Genomic DNA, 12,662 nt, shown 5'->3' on the forward strand with positions numbered 1-12,662 from the left:
GAGGGTGGGAAACAGTATGCAGAGATCTAGGGTGCTGGAGAGGATCAAGAGGGGACTCAGTTTGAGCCACCTGGGGGAGGTCATGAGGTATTTCTACTAAGGCAGGGGTTTTCAATCTTTTTAAAGGAGCATACCCCTTCTAGGTATACTTCTTGTGGAGCGGGGGGAGGGGCAGTGGCTGAACACAGAGCAGGGGCGGGGCTTGCCCACCCACCCACATGTACCCCAGCTCCTTTCCAATTCCCCCAAGGGTACATGTACCCAGGCTGACAACCCCTGCACTAAGACGTAGCTAAAGTGTCTCCACCTCAGCGCAACAAAAGCTGAGTAGCAAGAATCAACGATAATCCTGCTCAGGAGTGGCCTAACTTTGAGCCACATAAGCAGCGGTTAAACCAGTTTCAGTGTTGATGTGCGGACCATCCAGGGGATAAGAGCTGCAGGAGCAGCCCAAAATGACCACGCAACGAGGCCCTAAAATTCATGTCAAACCAAGAGTCGAAATGATCAAGGTTTGGGTGCACTTCCCCTCGTCCCCCCCCGGGCCTCCTTCCCCAACCACTGGGCGGTTTCACCCACTTCACGGTCGCTAAATTGTTCCGTCTCGTTTGCCCGTTTCCTGCCCTTGCTTGCTGCAGTCCAAGTCGGGCCGCGGGGGCTGTAGTCCCAGCCAGGAGCGGGACCCGACGACACAAGCTGGAGTGGTGATCAGTGCGCGCGGGGCCTTTCAGAGCCCTCACGTAACTGGGCTACAGCCCCAGTGCCCGAACCGCCCACATCGGCCGCCGCCGTAGCCCGCAGACTCCGCCTGGCTCGCCCCAGTCCGGCCCCGGGGGCTGCACGTGCCGGGCAGGGGGAGATGCTCCTGGAGCCCCGCCCCCCGCTCGCCGGCCCGGCCTTGCCGAGACTACAGCTCCCAGGAGCCGCGCGCGCGGGTTGCTGGGAAGTGGGGCCGCAGCCCCCGGCCGCACGCAGAGCTTCTCCTGCGCGGGAGCGGACGCCGTCGATTCAATTAACGCGGCTGCAGCGGCAGCTTCAGCGCGGCGGGGGGCGGGGCCTGGCGGCGGCCGCTCACACCTATTGGCTGCGACGAGGGAGCGGCCCCGCCCTCGGCGCGGCGCGGAGCTGTTCAGCGCCCAGGTGCTGAGCGTCTCTCTCGCTTTAAGGAGGCTCCGGCCGCCCCTCGCCGCTCCCGGCGGGGATGGGTCTCGCCGCCGCCCTCCCCGGCCTCCGCCCCGTGCAGTGAGAAGCGCTCCCGCCTTCCGCACCGCGCGGGTGGATGCGCCGGCCCCGCAGCCTCGCGGGGCGCCACAGGTAACGGGCCGCGCCCCGGCAGCGCTCGGGCTTGTGAAACGGGGCTCCCCTCTCTCCCGCGGGGCGCCCCGAGCCCGGCCCCGCTTCGCGGGGGGCGGCGCCATCGCGCCTGGCCGGGGCTGTCGCCCTGGTAAAATGGTTCCCCTTGGTCCCCGCTGCCCCCGGCGGGAGGCACCTGGGGGCAGGAATGAATGTGCATTACAAAGAGGGGGGAGGCTCTGAGGCCAAATGACAGCCGATGCATGGATGGGGCTGCCGGCTATTGTGCCGGGGCCGCGGAGCCGCCGTGGGCCGTACTGTGCTGCCGGGTCCCAGCCAGGGGAGGTGTCGGGTGCAGCCCCGGCTGCTCTTGCGTGTTGGGGATTAGGGTTGATTTGCAATTTCTCAGGCATTGGGGGAGGCAGTGGGGAGCCGGCACGGAGGAAACTCAATGAGCTTGTTGAGGGCGTGGAAAACGCAAGAAGTTTAATGCAAGAAAATGCTGGGAGCCGGACAAAGAGCCAGCCCGTGTTGTGTGTTGTGTGCAGCAGGGAAGGGTGCACAGCGTGGAGGAAGTCTCGGTTTAGCTCGGAAAACCAAATGCAATCCAATTACTCTAGCGGCATATGGTCTGTCCTCTTCCTGCTCTGCTTCTAGATTACATTAAGAGGGGATATTTGTAAGAGGAAAAAATCTTCCTTGTTTGAATGCCTTGATCCTGAAATCTGTTAGATCAGCAGTTATTTGGGGGCAGTCTTTGACAAGCAGATAAATGCAACTTGCTCATTTTTTCCTGCCTTATGAAAGGCGATAGATTCTAGGTAAAGACCCATGTTTCTCTTCATATAGTACTGTCAGCCATTTTTAGGCACTCATGATTTCATGGCACGTGTGTTACTGTATCATTTAATCCCATTCGAGAAGAAGAAAGTATGTTTAATTTATTGGTCTGATTTGTCAACAAGCTACAGTGTACAAGAGCTTGGGTTTTTGTCTTTTAGTTCATTCAAAACAAAGGGAACTTAAGTGAGCTGCTTTTTCATACAAAAACACTAGTCTGTCAGGCTTCATAGTAATTCTGCTTGTAGCTGTATTTAGTTTTATTTACATTTGAAACAGTGTAAAAGTGTTCTTCATGAAAAGATCTTGCTGTTCAGCTGTGCTTTGCACAAAAATTAAATGGGACATCTTGGGCCCTATCTTCCACTTCTATATACAGTCAGAACTCTTGGCTTGGGTGGCAGCCTTAGGTATGCAGAGCACAGGATCAAGCCCCTTTTGTTCAGTAGGCTTTTAAAATCAGATAATAGATACATAATTTTAATTTTACTTGCAATATTTAATATATTACATATGTTACATAATATATGACATATTAATATGTTACATGTGTGGACATGCACAGGTGCACAGTCTCTCTCTTTCTATTATATATAACACCAGAAGGAATATTTTCTTTACACCTGGTCCTTCCTCCCAATCTCTTCCCCCGAACCCTCCACACGCCTCATTTACATCAGTAATGGGGGAACATCTTTATTGTGATTAATCATGTATGACTTTCATTCAGTGCTGCTGAATTTTTTCGCATGGGATCCTTAAAGAGTGCAGACTGACAAGTCAATTTTTTGGATATTAACAGATCTTGTTTGTCTGGTGACGGTAACCACAGTGACCACTCTGACTAAAATGATTCATACCTGGCCATCAAAATGCTAGTATTTGTTCCTAGATTAAAGGGAAGCTGTCAGTGTTAAAATAGGCTGTGATTCTTGGACTGGGTAAAAGTGGCTTTAAATCTGGGAACCACTTCAGCTCCCTGATGTAAGTCACTTCTTTCTGCCTGCAGTAGGCTTGAGGCACACAAAAATACCTCATCACATCTGATCACACCATGGTCTGGCCACACCCAATACCCAGACACACATGTTCTGAATTGAAGATTGAAAGTGGTTTAAAGCCAGCAGTGCTTGCTTTTTGCCACTTTGGCATTTCTTATTTAGAAATGGTGGTTTAGAGATGGCTGACAGATCTAAGGCTGTTTTGTGTTGTTGGTACCTCCCATATATTTTAGAGATATGATTCTTTACTTCTGTTATCCTTTGGGTTATTAAAACAACATATAGCAAATTTAACACTATTATTTGTCAGTTGCACATATTTCTCAGCTTGGACAATAACAAGTAAATGTCACACTTACCCATTTCTCTATCCAGTTGTCTTATATTAGCAAAATACAAGAAACTTTCAAATTGCAAACTATACACTAATATTTATGTAAACAGACATTTCTATAGCAGGCTTCTGAAGTTACGGAAATTTTTTTTTGTTATTCTTAAGTAAAAGCTTAGTTTTCAAGCTAAATGTTATGCAATATTAAGCTGAAATATTTACAGTTTGTGCAAGCACCTCTCATTTTAACAGTTGATCAGGATATACAGCAAGGTAATAAGTTTTAATTAATACAGTGTATTTTATAAAATGTTTTATTTCAAAGGTGCTGTACTGCAAAGTGTGTACATGTTCTGGTGGAAGGCAGAGATTCACTATTTCTTGATTGCTAGCACTACTAGAAAAGAGCTCATGAAAAGATATTCACAAGGATGAAACATTACCCAATTGTATCTTTTGGTAAATATCAGTATCTTGTATTTAAACAGATGAATTCAGTGTTCCTTACCTCACTACATATGTTGAATATAATTTGTTCAGTTCCAAAAGAGAAAAAACAAATAACTCCATTTATTGTACCACCTGTCCATCTTCATTTAGCAATATGCTTGGCACTATCTATAATGCCTTTCTTGTTACCTGCTGTAAAAGCTCTTAAATTGTTAGTATATTTACCCAAGTTTCAATTCAGCAAATATTACAAAGGACAGTATCTGCTCTAGCAAGAGGGATCCTGTTGACTTCAGATAGAGCAGTCCTAAGTAGTAAGGCATACACTTTGCAGCATTTGCACAAATGGGCCCAAAGTCAAGAACACTTTAACTCTGCATTTTAAGCATCTGGTGGCAAACTCCCTGGAATAATCACGAGTAAAGAGGAAAAAAATATGGCAGTCATAACTGAAAAAGGCCCAGCTGCTTGTATGAGCTATAGGTTAATGTATCCACAATTTCTTGGCAAATATCAAACTATGGCAAGATCAGACTGTTACTTCAACAGAGGGTGAAATATGGTTTCAGATAGTTTGTGTGAAAAATATTTCATAGTCTTTTTCTTTTGTCGTCAGTGGTTAAATCAGGGGTAGGCAAAATACTGCCGTAGACTGTAACCCCCCATATGTGCACACCTTTCCTCCCCCACACACGTACACTTCACCCCCATACCCTCCCAAACATGTCACCTCACACACACCCCACACCTACATGCACACCCTCTCCACACACCTCACCCCCACCCCTCCATACTCTTTTCCACCACACACACAGTATACAAGAGTAAGACTTTATTTTGAGCTATTTTGCAACCACCTCTGTATGCATTACTCAAGAAAACATAAATCAGGACAACATTTTAAAATAAAATTAAAATATGGTATAATAGATGTTTGATTTTTAGTACATGATATTTTTTATATATAATTCGTTAAAATGATGTCTTCTAAAAGATTTTGTGTGTGTGGCCCTTGACAGCTCACCAAAACTCATTAAGTGGCTCTCCAACCAAAATAATGTCCCATTCTTGGGTTAAATCATGAGAGAGACCAAGTAGCCATTTGTCAATAGTTACCTGTATAGAAAAAAATCTAAAATTTCCTTCTCTCCTCAACTCCAACAAGTTTGTCTGCCATTTGGGGGGAAATGAACATCAAGTTCTATTGCCCTGGCCTGTTTCAATATGCCAGACTAGGTAAATGCAGAAGTGGTGTTACTCAAGTACTCTCCTCTGAGGACTGCTTGAACAAACCTATCCTCTAATGTAGTCATTAGCATTTATGACTCTTGTTCTGGGCCAAGTAAAGGGAATGTCAACACTGCCATTAACCCATGAGGAAACACAATCATGCTGTTGCATGACCATTGACAAGATCTCTTGTAAAATCCATAATGAAGGCATGAGGGCAACATGGGTAAATGTGAATTTTAGGCCAGAAATCTGAAGTTTTAGTAGGTGTATGTAAAGATTGAGTTCTCAGAAGGCAGCCTGTGTGAGCTTACTCCAATCTGCTCAATGGGAACAGATGCCTGGGCAGCATGCCTGATGGCCCTGTCTGCAATGTCCCTCTGGCTGTCAGCCTAGTAGGCTTAGTGCTAAGCATTATTTTTGTAGTTTGTACTCTTCACTTGCCCAGCTTTGTGTAGCTGGAATAACAGATTTTTGTGCCTGGACTGGTGAATTTTCATGATAGCTGTGCAGAGCCATTTCTTCTGTAAGGCACTTTCCTAATTCTTCTTTACTTCTGAGACAGTTGTCAGGTGATTTTAGTGGGTTCTATTTTCTGATGGTAAATAGATTCCAAGTTTTCAACAGTGGGCGTTGATCATAGTACTCAACACTGAAACATAAAACATAACTGTTCAGAGTTCCTGTATATCCACAACTTACAATAATTTTAGCTGGTGTTTTAAGTGCTCAGTACTTCTAAATATTAGAATCCAAGATGTTTCAAATGATGTACCCCCCCCACCAAAATAATCTAAAATTGGTGGACCAAGAAATGCATCTAGCAAAAACCTGACCTACAACTAATTCTGTTGGCTGTCGTAAAAGTGGAAAGGTGCAAATTCATCATTTGTATGGAAAAAACAATATGCAGAGTCAATTGTGAAAACGAATCAGGATTGTAGGTTCTCAGACCTTTAAAATATAATCTTTGTTTATGTCCAAATTTTTAGTTGCTTCATATTTATAATGTATTTTTGTTCTGACTGAATTCACAAACCTACTGCAGGTACAGAAGTCAGGACTGTCAGAGGTCCAATTGTAGGTGTATACTTGCACTTCTACCCACAATAGAAGTGGATACAGTTAAATATTTATTTTGGCGGGCAATCAGATGATATCCTTTTCCTTAGTCTTCTGTATAAACTGCCTGACAGCAACAATAAGTTTATATCCATAGGCTGGGTACAGACATTCGGGGAGGTTAGGAGAAGGTTAGAGGATGGTTAGATTGAGTTAAAATGGCCACCCAATCTAAAATAAATTGGGATGGGGGTGCCTAGTGGAGGAGGGTTGGGGGAACTGGGTCAGGTTTGGTGGGGTGGGAGGTTCCATGGGGAGATCAGGGTGGCAGGCAGGATCTGCAATGGGGATTGGAATTAGAGGAGCAGGCAGGGTCCAAAGCGAGATCGGGAGGCAATTGGGAGGCAAAGGCATATCCTACTTGCCCTTCCCCCCACCCCTGCTTTGGGCGTGGGAGGCTGATGGGCTGGGGTAGGAGAGGGCAGGGGTCTGGCTGGTCCATGGCAGGGGAGGTTGTTCATCTGGGGGTGGGGTGAGAGGCTAGGGGGCTAAAAATAGCCTGGTGCCAGGGGGCCATATTGGAAAAGTGTAGCCCTGGGACTAGGGCTGGGGCTGGCACCTGGGTTTTCCCAGCCCTGGGGCTGCATTGGGGACTGTACAGAAATTCAGGAAAGTTAAATCAGTCTAAAAATTGCCAGCCCAGTCTAAGTTAACCCTACCTCTACAGTAGTCTAACTTAGATCGGGTTGACCATTTTTAGACTTATGTAACCTTCTTGGAACTTCTGTACATGTCACACTTAGATGGATGTAACTAGGGATCTAAGTATGAAGTCCACACCTGGGCAAACTAAGTTTGGTCAGGGGGCCATTTTTAATGTGATCTAACCTCCCTAAACATCTGTACACACCCATAAAGAGGGCAAAGGTAGAGATCTTAACTACTATATTTTAGGCCTTGCATATTCAAATTAGATCATAAAGATTACTGTCAACATAAAAACCCATAAAACATAAGCCCACTGTGAATTCAGGCTTGCAAACCCAGTCACTACACATATTAGTAGATCTTTGAATGTCTTGCAATGCACCATATTCAGTCATGCATTTATGGCAATCTGGGAAGCTACTTCAAATAAAATTCTGTTTTGTTTAATCTTGCAGTTGTGGAAAAACTTCAGAACTGCTCGGGGTTGTTTCCATTATTACTAGAAGCCTTGATACATGAAGACAAGAAATGTTCAGATGGACTATATGTTTATATTCTTCATATGCATTATCAAAAGAAATTTGAGGTTAAGACTATAGCGGTCTCTTGCCAGAAGATTACCACTAACCAAATTTCTTGTCTCTGATAGAATTAATGTAGTTAAAAAATCCTTATAGTGTCTTATCTTAAGATAATGTATTCTAGATGCCAAGTGACAGGAACAATCTGTGATCTGTCTCTGGGAAAGCTGTATCTTTGTTCTTTTGCCTGATGTAAGATAGACAGATACGTTCTAATCAACTGTATTTCACATTTAGTAGATACTCTTGTACACCTGAAATGTTGCACAGATCATCACTTTAAACATGGATATGTTTTGCCAGCCAGGCTAAGTTCTGTAAAGATAGCTCATTTTTTACCTATGAATAAACCTAAGGAATCCCTTCAGCCCTTGTAGTTTTATGAGCAACTCATATTGGCAATTCTGTGTTGAGGATGAAGGACATCTATATGTTTGTGTACCTGCACCCAGACATTCACACCCTCACACTAACCAACACCCCTACACTCCACTCCCTTGTAGCAGCTACAGAAAGACCAGGAACAAAATAATCTTAATCCTCCATGTCATGCAGTAGTAGCACTTGTGCCTTCTCCTATGTTTAACTGGCAGGGGATAAGAGAGAGAATCTTAGAATGTAGCAATCCATCTGTCTCTGGTAGAGGGATAAAAACATATTACTCCAAAGGGATTAGCATACTGGTTCTCACATAGCTTCAGCTCCCTAGGTGGGATCAATCCCTCTCCTTATATTGCTAAAATATAGTCTATATATTAATATATAGTATAGTATATAATAGTATAGTCTATATATTAATATATAGTATAGTAATAGTATTGAAAAAGTTGAGAGTTCCTGGCTTGCTGAAATCTGACTAATGTCATGTAGTTATGTCAAAAAAGGAGTTAATTTGAACTAAAATGCCCTGAAACATTTAAAACTTCAATCCATTCTGCCCCACACTCAGCCTTTCTTCCTCTGTGCATGATCTCTGAGATAGATGAAATGGTATAGCTCTGCTGTGCAAGTGAAGTGTCAGAGCTGATTGAGGGGAGACTTTGCTGGAAGCGCCCAGTGTGGCATAGCATAGGGCTCAACTTGACAGGTAATCCTGCATAGTTGCTTGCAAAAGAAGGGGAGATGGGGGACAATTGGCATAATTTGACATTGTATGGGTCCTCTTCACATCTGCTTGGAAGGGGCTCTGTAAGATGTTGGAGGCTACTCCAGGCATTGGGCTAGAAGTGACTGCAGGTTGAAAAATTAACCTTCAATAAATGAGAGTCATAGGGAACTTCTATTCAGGTTCCCTCAAGAGTTATTTTTCTCATGCAGGGCTTTCACAAAGAGGAGAGTCTCTTCCATGTGCAGTGAGAGAGGGGGCAGCATGCAGCTGCCCACTGGGCTTTGTTGTGGCTGGAGCTGGGGTAGGGGGCAGGGTGGAATAGAGCCACCTTGCCTTCATATGTTGCCATCAAACAAATCAAACCTTCATATATTGAGGAATCAAAATTCCACAGATCACATGCACTTTTTATTCATAGATATTAGGGTCGGAAGGGATCTCAGTAGGTCATCAAGTCCAACCCCCTGCCCTGGGCAGGAAAGAATGCCCTCAGACAACCCTAGTTAGGTGCTTGTCCAGTCTCTTCTTGAAGACCCCCAAGGTAGGGGAGAGCACCACCTCCCTTGGAAGCCCATTCTGGCAACCCTTACTGTGAAGAAGTTCTTTCTAATGTCCAGTCTAAATCTGCTTTCCGTCAGTTTGTGGCCATTGCTCCTAGTTACTCCAGGGGGTGCTCTAGTAAATAGAGCATCTCCTATTCCCTGCTGCCTTCCCCTGATTAATTTATAGGCAGCCACAAGATCACCTCTCAGCCTTCTCTTGCGAAGGCTGAAGAGATCTAGGTCCCCCAATCTCTCTTTGTAGGGCCTTGCCTGCAGGCCTCTAACCATACGAGTGACCCTCCTCTGAACCCTCTCAAGATTCTCTGCATCCCTCTTGAAGTGTGGCACCCAAAACTGGATGCAGTACTCCAACTGTGGCCTGACCAGTGCTGCATAGAGGGGAAGCATCGCTTCCCTGGACCTGTTCATCATGCATCTGCTAATGCATGATAAAATGCAGTTAGCCTTGTTGATCACTTCATCACATTGAAAACTAATCTTCATCTTGGAGTCAGCTATGACTCCAAGATCCCTTTCCATTGCTGTGCTGCTGAGAAGGTCATCCCCTAGCCTGTAAGTGTGTTGGTGGTTCTTTTTGCCCAGTTGCAGCACTTTGCACATGCCTTTCTTGAACTGCACCCTATTTCATTCTGCCCATTTTTCCAACCTGTCCAGATCCACCTTGATCTGTTCTCTATCCTCTGGTGTGTTAACTTTGCCCCATAATTTGGTATCATCTGTGGATTTGGATGGGGTGCTCTCCATGCCCCCATCCACATCAGTGATGAAGACATTGAATAGCACCAGTCCATTGAATAACACTCAAGCCTTGTGGGACTCCACTGCACACATCTTTCCAGGTCAATATTGATCCATCCGCCACCACTCTCTGGGTGTGACCCCTAAGCCAATTTGCCACCCACCTGACTGTGTAATCATCTACATTGCAGTCTGTCAGTTTATTTACAAGAACAGAATGAGATACCATATCAAAGGCCTTCTTAAAGTAGGTACATGACATCTACCTCGACTCCTGCGTCTAAGCATTTTGTGACCTGGTCATAAAAAGAAACAAAGTTAGTCAGGCAGAACCTACCTGCAATGAACCTGTGCTGATTTCCTTTCAGCATTATTTCCTCTGCTGGAATGCCATAAATATGATCCTTAATGATTTTTTTCCAGAGTTTTCCCAAGGATAGAGGTGAGACTAACTGGCCTATAGTTTCCTGGTTCATCCCTCCTTCCCCTTCTTGAAAATAGGGACCACATTGGTCCTTTTCCAGTCCTCTGGGACCCGACCAGAGCACCATGAGCGCTTGAACAGCCATGCCAGCAGCTCTGCTATGACACTGGCCAATTCCTTCAGCACCCTTGCATGAAGTTCATCCCAGTCTGCTGATTTGAACACATCTAGCCCCTCCAAGTGCCCCTTTCCTAAGTCTGCTTTAACAGCTGGTGGGCTGGTGTCCTTCCTGTGTCTATCTGTGATTCAATTGGGAGATTTGTCTTAGTCTGTGTCTAGGAATACAGATGCAAAGAACTCATTGAAGAGCTCAGCTTTGTCCCCCCTCTCTGTCACCAGTTGCCCCAGTTTGTCCTGTAGGGGTTCTATGCTATCCTGCACCTTCCTTTTGTCCCTACATACCTGAAGAAGGACTTTTTGTTGTCCTTAATTTTTGTCACCAGCCTAAGCTCTAATTCTGCTTTGGCCTTCCTGACTGATTCCCTGCAAGTGTGAGTCAGGGAGATATACCCCTCCTTGGTGTTTCCACAGCCTGTATACCTCTTTCTTTGCCCTTAGGCTTTCCTGGACTTCCTTGTTCAGCCAAGAGGGTTTATTGGCCCCTTTGCCCCCTTTTATGCACAATGGGATTGTCTCCTTCTGCGCCCGTAGGCTCACTCCCTTGAGGAATGACCACCCTTCCTGGACCTGCATTTCACCAATGCTCTTGAGCTTTAATGCCTCACTAAGTAATCTTCTGAGCACATTGAAGTTAGCCTTTGTGAAGTCTAGCCTTGTTGGTTAGTTTACCCGCCCTTCCCTGGATAGTGAATTCAATCAATTCCCTTGTTTCCTTCAAGTTCACACACTGATATGGGAAAGACTCCTGTTTTACACTTGCTCCACAGAAGAGTTTCTGGACTCTTGAAGAGTCACTGTGGACTGCATTGTGACAAATGGCAATTACCCCATATTGGGGAGCAGCTCAGAGTTTCCTGCCCTGGTAAAATTTAAGGGAGGCATTGTTTGAAGCAGGCAGAATATAGCATGAGTAGGCGTGGTATGGTATTAGGCAGTAAGGCTCAAGTCTCTGTTGATGGTTGGTACAATCTGCATGATTCCACTTTTAAACAATACTGAAGAAGCTACCTTTTAACTCTTAAGTTCCCATCATACCATTCCTTTTTGAGGAAGTAAAAAAATACAAGATTTGTTTGTCATATATTTTACAGTGCTTATTTTAGCATTGAGTAGAAAAGTCTGTCTCATTTTGCAGGGGAATGAAGGGGATACATTTTCACCAACACCCTGAAGCATAGCATTGTCTTAACTGACTTGAACTCATAGCATTGAAGCTTTTAGCTTGAAAATGATAGTGTAATTATGTTCTATATCAGATTAAGCATATGTTTTGTGTGGGATTGTCTTTCATGGTTAGAAAGCTCCTTTGTTTTTAGTGGACTTCATGTTGGCCTCTAATGAGCTTTAATGCTTAAAATTTCAGTACTGCAGGAAGGAGAGATTATTTTTATTACTTTGCTGCAAATCTCCTTGGGAACAGTTTATTGCTGCTAGCTGTACAGGAACTAGTCTCTTGGTTTAGAGTGGTTACCATACCATAAAAGTTGCACCTGAGAATCCACTCTACACCTCCTTTTCAGTTGCTTAAAAGCATTCAGAAACCACTTCCTTTCTAAGTCTTAAAGGCAAGATAATGAATTTTAAGCAAAGCAGTTAAGCTCTTTAAAAACTGAAAGGTATACATTTTTCACCTGAATTTCTTTTTAGAAAGTAAGCCACCAAAATAACAAGGTACAACTTTTGAAATCTAGAAAGTAAACAACTGTCTACAGATGCTACCTTTGTGTTCCAAAGAACTGGTTTTGCATTTCACAGATCTCTGTATACTTAATTTTGGCACCTGTGCAGTACAGTTGGCACAATATTTGTAAAGTGTATATTAGCATAGCAAACCATCTAGGAAGCATTCAATAGGAGCCTAAATCCCAAATTAATTTAGATTACCTAATATCTTATATTGACTCAATGGGTGTTAGCTATGACTGATCAAACATACTGTGTCAAACTGTTTTTTCATTAAATAATTTAAAGCAAGACAGTGTATGAGCCAATGTTTTTGGTTTGTTTGCTTCTTTTAATTATTCATTTTGTTGAAGAATATCCAGGAGGGGGGGAAATTTGGGAAGAGATGGCCTCCACCTCTCTCCCCTGGGGAGGAGGATCTTCTCAGCCAGGCTTGCTGGCCTGCTGACTAACCCTTGCAAAGCCAGCAG

At 44.5% G+C, this 12,662-nt stretch overlaps 1 protein-coding gene across 1 annotated transcript in view; it reads left to right on the forward strand.

Annotated features, from left to right (window-relative positions):
- The first annotated feature begins 1,163 nt into the window (after positions 1-1,163).
- The window catches only part of LOC109310322 (sphingomyelin phosphodiesterase 3-like), a 250,464-nt gene continuing 238,965 nt past the window's right edge, over positions 1,164-12,662 (forward strand). Inside the window, exon 1 of the mRNA XM_019535404.1 lies at positions 1,164-1,314. The gene's annotated coding sequence lies outside the window, so the exon portion shown is untranslated. The remainder of the gene's footprint in view (positions 1,315-12,662) is intronic.

The sequence above is a fragment of the Crocodylus porosus genome, unplaced genomic scaffold (assembly GCF_001723895.1).
Source record: "Crocodylus porosus isolate Cpor-Errol unplaced genomic scaffold, CroPor_comp1, whole genome shotgun sequence".
Lineage (NCBI taxonomy): Eukaryota > Metazoa > Chordata > Crocodylia > Crocodylidae > Crocodylus > Crocodylus porosus.